We start from the raw sequence: 6,090 nt of genomic DNA, 5'->3' as shown, positions 1-6,090 counted from the left end.
TAAGCCACTAAAGAAAGAGTGAGTGAGTGAGAGAGAGAGAGAGAGAGAGAGAGAGAGAGAGAGAGAGAGAGAGAGAGAGAGAGAGATAAATTTCTGCTCTAGAGATGGGCAGGAGGGAAACGGGACATTAGTGATGGGAAATGGGCACTGGTGAAGGGGATGGACGTTGTAGGACTGAAATATAGTGAACAACTTTGCAACCTTGTTGTTTAAATAAAGTGTTTAATTAAAAAAGAAGAAAAACACAAAGAGGGAACAGTGGGGTAAGTGCAGGGGGTGGGTTTGTGGAGTTTGTGGAGTAAGCCACTAAGTCACTCCACAAAGCTTCAGGTCCTCGGTGAAAGTGTTTGCAAGCCCCTCTGATGGCAGCTAAGGGACAGGAGGCTGAATTCCTACCCCAAAGCTCGTTGCTTCGTTGGCTAATGTTAGAGAGCGTCTTGTAGAGGAAATAAAAGTGTGAGTCTGCGTGTACACGTGCGTGTGTTGTGTTTGCATCTCAGCTGGTCTGTTGCGTGTTTGCAACAAAAACTTGCTCTAGGTTGGGTCTGCTTAAATATACTCTCTCGTGACTCCTTTTCCTCTGAGAAATGCACCTTGGATCAGCACTACCAGAAATACCTCAGGGTCTTGGCACCTTTCAGTTTGGAATTAAGCTAGAGTTGTTGATACTCAGAAACCCTTCATGGGAGGCCGGACCCAGGACAGACCTATGGTCGATTCCCAGCATCCCATATGGTCCTCCAAGGGACAATTTCTGAGCACAGAACTGTAGTATATGAAAAAGTTTCCATAAGATTATTCTTGGAATTGTTGTATATAAAAGTATTTCCTTAGGATTGTTCTGTGACTATTGCCCCACCTAGCCCTTCCAGATGGGGCGCTGTGGAGTTGGCAATAAATAGCTTGATGGACAGGGGAGAGGGGTCCTTTTGCGAAAGCTGCAGGCTGCAAGAGGATTCTCTCGCTCTCTTTGCCCAATCTTTTACACCCTATCCTTCTTGTCTGTGTGGATTATTATTTGCTGCGGATAAATATTACCAAGGTCTCCCCGAAAGGGGCAAGGGGATGGGAAGTAATTTCTCATTCTGGGGACTGTTCTTGGATTCACAAATACCCAACAAAGGATTTAACAACCAAGATAATTTACACAGAACCAGCAGTAATCCTTGAGTGCTGCCAGTTGTGGCCCAAAAATAAAGTAAAAAAAGAAAAAAAAAAACGCCTTCATGGTTGCCCAAATTCTCAGGGCCCCTCCCTTCAGTCATAGGCCCCACACAATGACTGCCCAGGCTTGGCAGTCAGGGAGGGTTCCAAAACTGAGCAAGGCTGCTTGCATTTTGAGGCACACAATTGGAGAGAACAGTCTCTCATTTGGGCATATTCCTTTCGCATATGTACACACTGCCTTCGGCTGCCACACCGCTACCAGGCATGAGCACAGGTATTGTTGGGGGGCACCGAGGGCTCTGAGGGTATGAGTGGATGCTGAATGGGCACCTGTTGTCTAGTAGAGCTCTGGGACTCTGGCAGTAGAACCAGCTTTGCTCCTGGTGGGGACAGGCAGGATCAGATCCGAGTTCCCCCCAACCGGATTCTGCCTTCTTCCCTTCACCCTGGGTCCTGGTCTGCTCAATTTATTTTCCCCTTTTTTTTTTTGTTTTTTGTTTTTTGGTCTCACCTAGCAGCGCTCAGAGGCTACTTCTGGCTCTACGCTCAGAAATCGCTCCTGGCAGGCTCGGGGGACCATATGGGATGCCAGAATTCGAACCACTGTCCTTCTACATGCAGGGTAAATGCCCTGCCGCTGTGCTCTCTCCAGCCCTATTCCTGCTCGATTCTGTTTGTCTGCACTTTGCTTATTTGTGTTTGGGCCATACCCAGCGGTACTCAGGAGTCACTCCTACCTCTGCTGAGAAATCACTCCTGGAGGGACTTGGGGACCCTATGGGATGCTGAGAATCAAACCTAGGTTGGCCACATGCAAAGCAAGCACCCTCCCCACTGTCCCATGCATGGCCCAGGCCCCTCCTGCTGAGTTCTGGAGACCCTTCACACCCAGGCATGGTAAGGAGCTGGTGAGGCCCTGGGGAGGTCAGGTGACTGGTGCAACCCTGCTAATGCCATGTCCTTCCTTGTAAGGGTGGCAGGAGCGCAGTCCCCAATCACTCACAGGATCTGAACCCCACAGTGCAGCCAGGACTACAATCTATCCACCTGCCTCCCGAAGGGGGCAACCGAGGGCCTTGAGCAAGCTGAAGCTGTGCCTCCTCCACAGGCCCCCAGGGTGCTCCACAGCTTGGGCTTCTTAAAAAAACCAACAAGATCTCCACAGAGCTCCAAGCACGGGGCTCTCCCCTCTCTCCACTTGGGCTGAGCTCACCCGAGACATAGAGATGAATGTACATTTGATTAGAATGTAATAAATTTGGGGCCGGAGAGAGCGCACGGTGGTGGGAGTTTGCCTTGCACACAGCCAACCCAGGATGGACGGTGGTTCGAATTCTGGGATCATCCCAAATGGTCTTTCGAGCCTGCCAGGGGTGATTTCTGAGCACAGAGTCAGGAGTAACTTACCTCTGAGAGCCTCCAGGTGTGACCCAAAACAAAACAAAACAAAACAAAAAGAATAGTAAATTTACAACACATGTCAGAGACTTATAGAAGAATAAAAATCGCATCCATTTCTTCTAAATACTGGACAGTAAAAAAAGAAGATAAAGATACTATTATTACTTCAGTAAAGAACTAGAGAAAAGGGGCCAAAGTAGCACAGTGGATAGAGCATTTGCCTTGTATGCTGCCAACCCAGGTTCAATCCCCAGTATCTCCTATAGTCCCCTGAGCCTGCCAGGAGTAATTTCTGAGCGCAAAGCTAACAGTAATCCCTGAGTGTGGCTGGACAAACAAAAAGAACTAGAGAAGAGGTGAAGAAAGCAAATAAAAAAGAACATGTAAATAGAAACACCAATGAGATGATATATTCACACTAAAATAAAACCATTATAGTAAAAGTAGAAATAATCATTTACCATTGGAGCCTATGATATAGGATCCAAAAATAACCTAGCTATAAATTTATATAAAAGCCATATCTCAGGACTGGCCTTAGCTCAGCGGTTACTTCGGCAAGCTTGGCCTTACAATCATCTTTGATGGTTCGAGACCTGTGGGTGCTTCCAGTTCTTTAAAAAAAAAAAAAAAAAAGCCATATCTGAAATAACAATGTTTTAAAGAAAATTAGAAAAAAGTATATTTTTAGTACACAAAATTGATTCAACTTTGATTCAAGCATGTAATATTTAACTCTGGAAAGTAAGGTTATTAAGGGTTTTTACAATCTGAAAATTAAAAGTAGCAAAATAAAAATCCCCAGACAATATAAATCCAACCATGAATGAGTGAGTGGTCACGGATCAACTTCAATTTGAAAAACAAAAATAGAAGGAAAAGAATGACAAAGAAAAAAATGCTGGTTTCTTTCATCTTCATGGAAATGAGAAGACAAACAAATGAGCCAACAGGATGAATGGTTGGAAAGGACAGAGTGGGGTGTGAGGAAAATGTTGGAAGGATAGAGTGGGTGTGAGCAAACAGTCCAGGGTCCCTTCCGGGCTCCACCCACTGTCACCCACACTTGACAGACACAGAATCTTTTCACCTTTTATCTCTCTCAACTTCCACCCTGCCATCTGATGCCCCAGGCAAACCCAACCCCAGGTCTGCCCTCCCCAAAATCCCTCTTTCTCAACACCCCTGTGCAGTCCTCTCGAACTCTCTTTCGCACTCTCTCTACTACTACTATTATTCTCTTCACACTCGCTCTCAATCTCTGATACTCTCACACTCTCCATCTCCAGAAGTCTGCGGGGGCCAGGAGGTTGAAAGAGAGATAACCCACTAGAGAGCAGGAGGAAGAGGCCCGTAGCTTCTTGGTTTGAAAGAGAGAAGGAGAGAGGGAGACAGAGCAAATTGCATCTTGCCAATGCTATATATCAGGCCCAGCCTGGTCTCGGCCCCAGACCCAGCTCTCCTCCAGTTTTAACCTGACCCCCACCCCCAGCTGCCAGGTCCTGCCTTTTTTATACTTAGGACAGTTGTCAGTTACAGAGGGGCACATTCCAGTCCAGGGGGGCCGTGGCTCAGTCCAATTGCTGTTACAGGGGGATATCATCACCCCTTAAAGGCACATTGACTATTGTCTCTGAGTGTTATTACAATATTGTCTTTTTTTAGGGGGTCACACCCGGCAGTGCTCAGGGGTTACTCCTGGCTCTATGACCAGAAATCACCCCTGGCAGGCACAGGGGACCATATGGGATGCCGGGATTCAAACCACTGTCCTTCTGCATGAAAGGCAAACACCTTACCTCCATGCTATCCCTCCGGCTCTACAATATTGTCTTTTATTTTTCTTAAATCCCACCGGGGAGTGAGACTATTCTATGTGTCTCTCTCTCCCTCTGACTTATTTCACTCCGCACAATAGAGATGAGCTCAGGCTGGAAGGACCGGCTCACAATATGAAGCTCTCCGCAAAGCGTGATGAGTGCAGTTTGAGAAATAACTACACCGACAGCTATCATGACATTGTTAATAAGTGAGAGAAATAGAATGCCTGTCTCGAATGAAAGTGGGGGAATGAGGGAGATGGAGGGGGCATTGGTGGTGGGAAGGTTGCACTGGTGAAGGAGTGTTCTTTGTAATACAAACATGTTTGTAATTATGGTGCTTAAATAACAATATTAAGAAAAAACGTACCGTGACTAATTCCTTTAATTACATCCACACTTTCAAACTCATTCTCACACTCTCAATGCTCTCACACTCTTGTACACTCACACACTCTCACAGTCACTCTCACACACTTTCTCACACATGGTTTTTGCACTCTCTCACATGGGATTCCAAGTCTTGCACACACTTTCACTCAGAATGCACATCCCTGGGCAACCCAGCACAACAAGACCAGCGCCCTTTCTCTGCTCCAGTTTCAACTCCTCACATGTCAGAGGGCAGAGACAGGATGCAGACTCCAGCCTCAGAAAATCGGCTCAGACTGGCCTGTCCCCCACTGAGCAGTTCCAGTGAGGCCGCAGTTCACCTGCTGGAGCGGGGCGAGGCTACCTGTGACCCAGAGCACTTTAGGGAGACACATGGAGGCAGGGAAAGAGGGCGCCTGGGAAATGCACCTCTAACCTCACCTTCCTCTGACCTCACTCTCCTCTCTCTGTCCTGCTGCTCCGGCCCTGCCCATCTCCTGATCCCTTATGCCTCACTATTTCCTGCTTCTCCTTGCCTTGTTCCTGAGTCCTCCCATGTGTCCCATCCTTTCCCAGTGCTCCCCTTTCCCATCTTATCATGTGATCCTCCCATCCTGATCCAGTTTATAAGACCAAGTCACAGATGTGGGGTTTTGTTTCCTATGGTGAGCTCAATGCAGAACCCAATTCCTTCCCCACCATGTTCTTGGCTGTTGCCTACTGTGGCAGCTGCCCGGCACAGTGAAGGACGAGCAAGTGCTCAGACTTGGCTGCGTTCCTGCCACTCTTCGTGCCCTCCTGTCATGCAGGGGACTGGGACAGAGGGCTCAGGCCAGGCCAAGTGCTTAGCCAAAGGGACACTGGCCCGGGCCAGGGTAGGTCCAGCCCACACTGTCTGGAGGACACACAGGCCAGTTTATGGGAAGCTGGAGGGAGGGAAGGGCTGACCAGGAACCCCTGGTGGTAAGATAAGCCTCTTCCAGCACAGCCGGGACCAACTCTTCTCTCCCAGGTTCCCCAGGAGAGGTCTGGACACACCTCAGAGCTCACAGAGGAGTCCGGGCTGGGAGCCTGAGGAGAGTCACGTATGCAGACAGATCGGGGAAGGTCCTGAAAAACCTGGAATGAGCCAGATTTAGGCCCCTCCATGAGGACTGAGGACCTCCCCCCCAACTGTCTCTCAGGGCCTTCCTCCCACACTATCCTCCAGAGCTCCTGCTCTCTAAGCCCTGGAACCAGTGGTCAGGACACAGCGGGATGGACTGTGCACAGTCCAGCACTGGACCTGGAGTAGTCCAAAGGCAATGGATACAGCAGAGTTCGGCTTCTG

This window comes from Suncus etruscus, chromosome 8 (assembly GCF_024139225.1).
Source record: "Suncus etruscus isolate mSunEtr1 chromosome 8, mSunEtr1.pri.cur, whole genome shotgun sequence".
NCBI lineage: Eukaryota > Metazoa > Chordata > Mammalia > Eulipotyphla > Soricidae > Suncus > Suncus etruscus.
The sequence above is the reverse complement of the archived record's forward strand: the minus strand, read 5'-3'. Positions refer to the sequence as shown.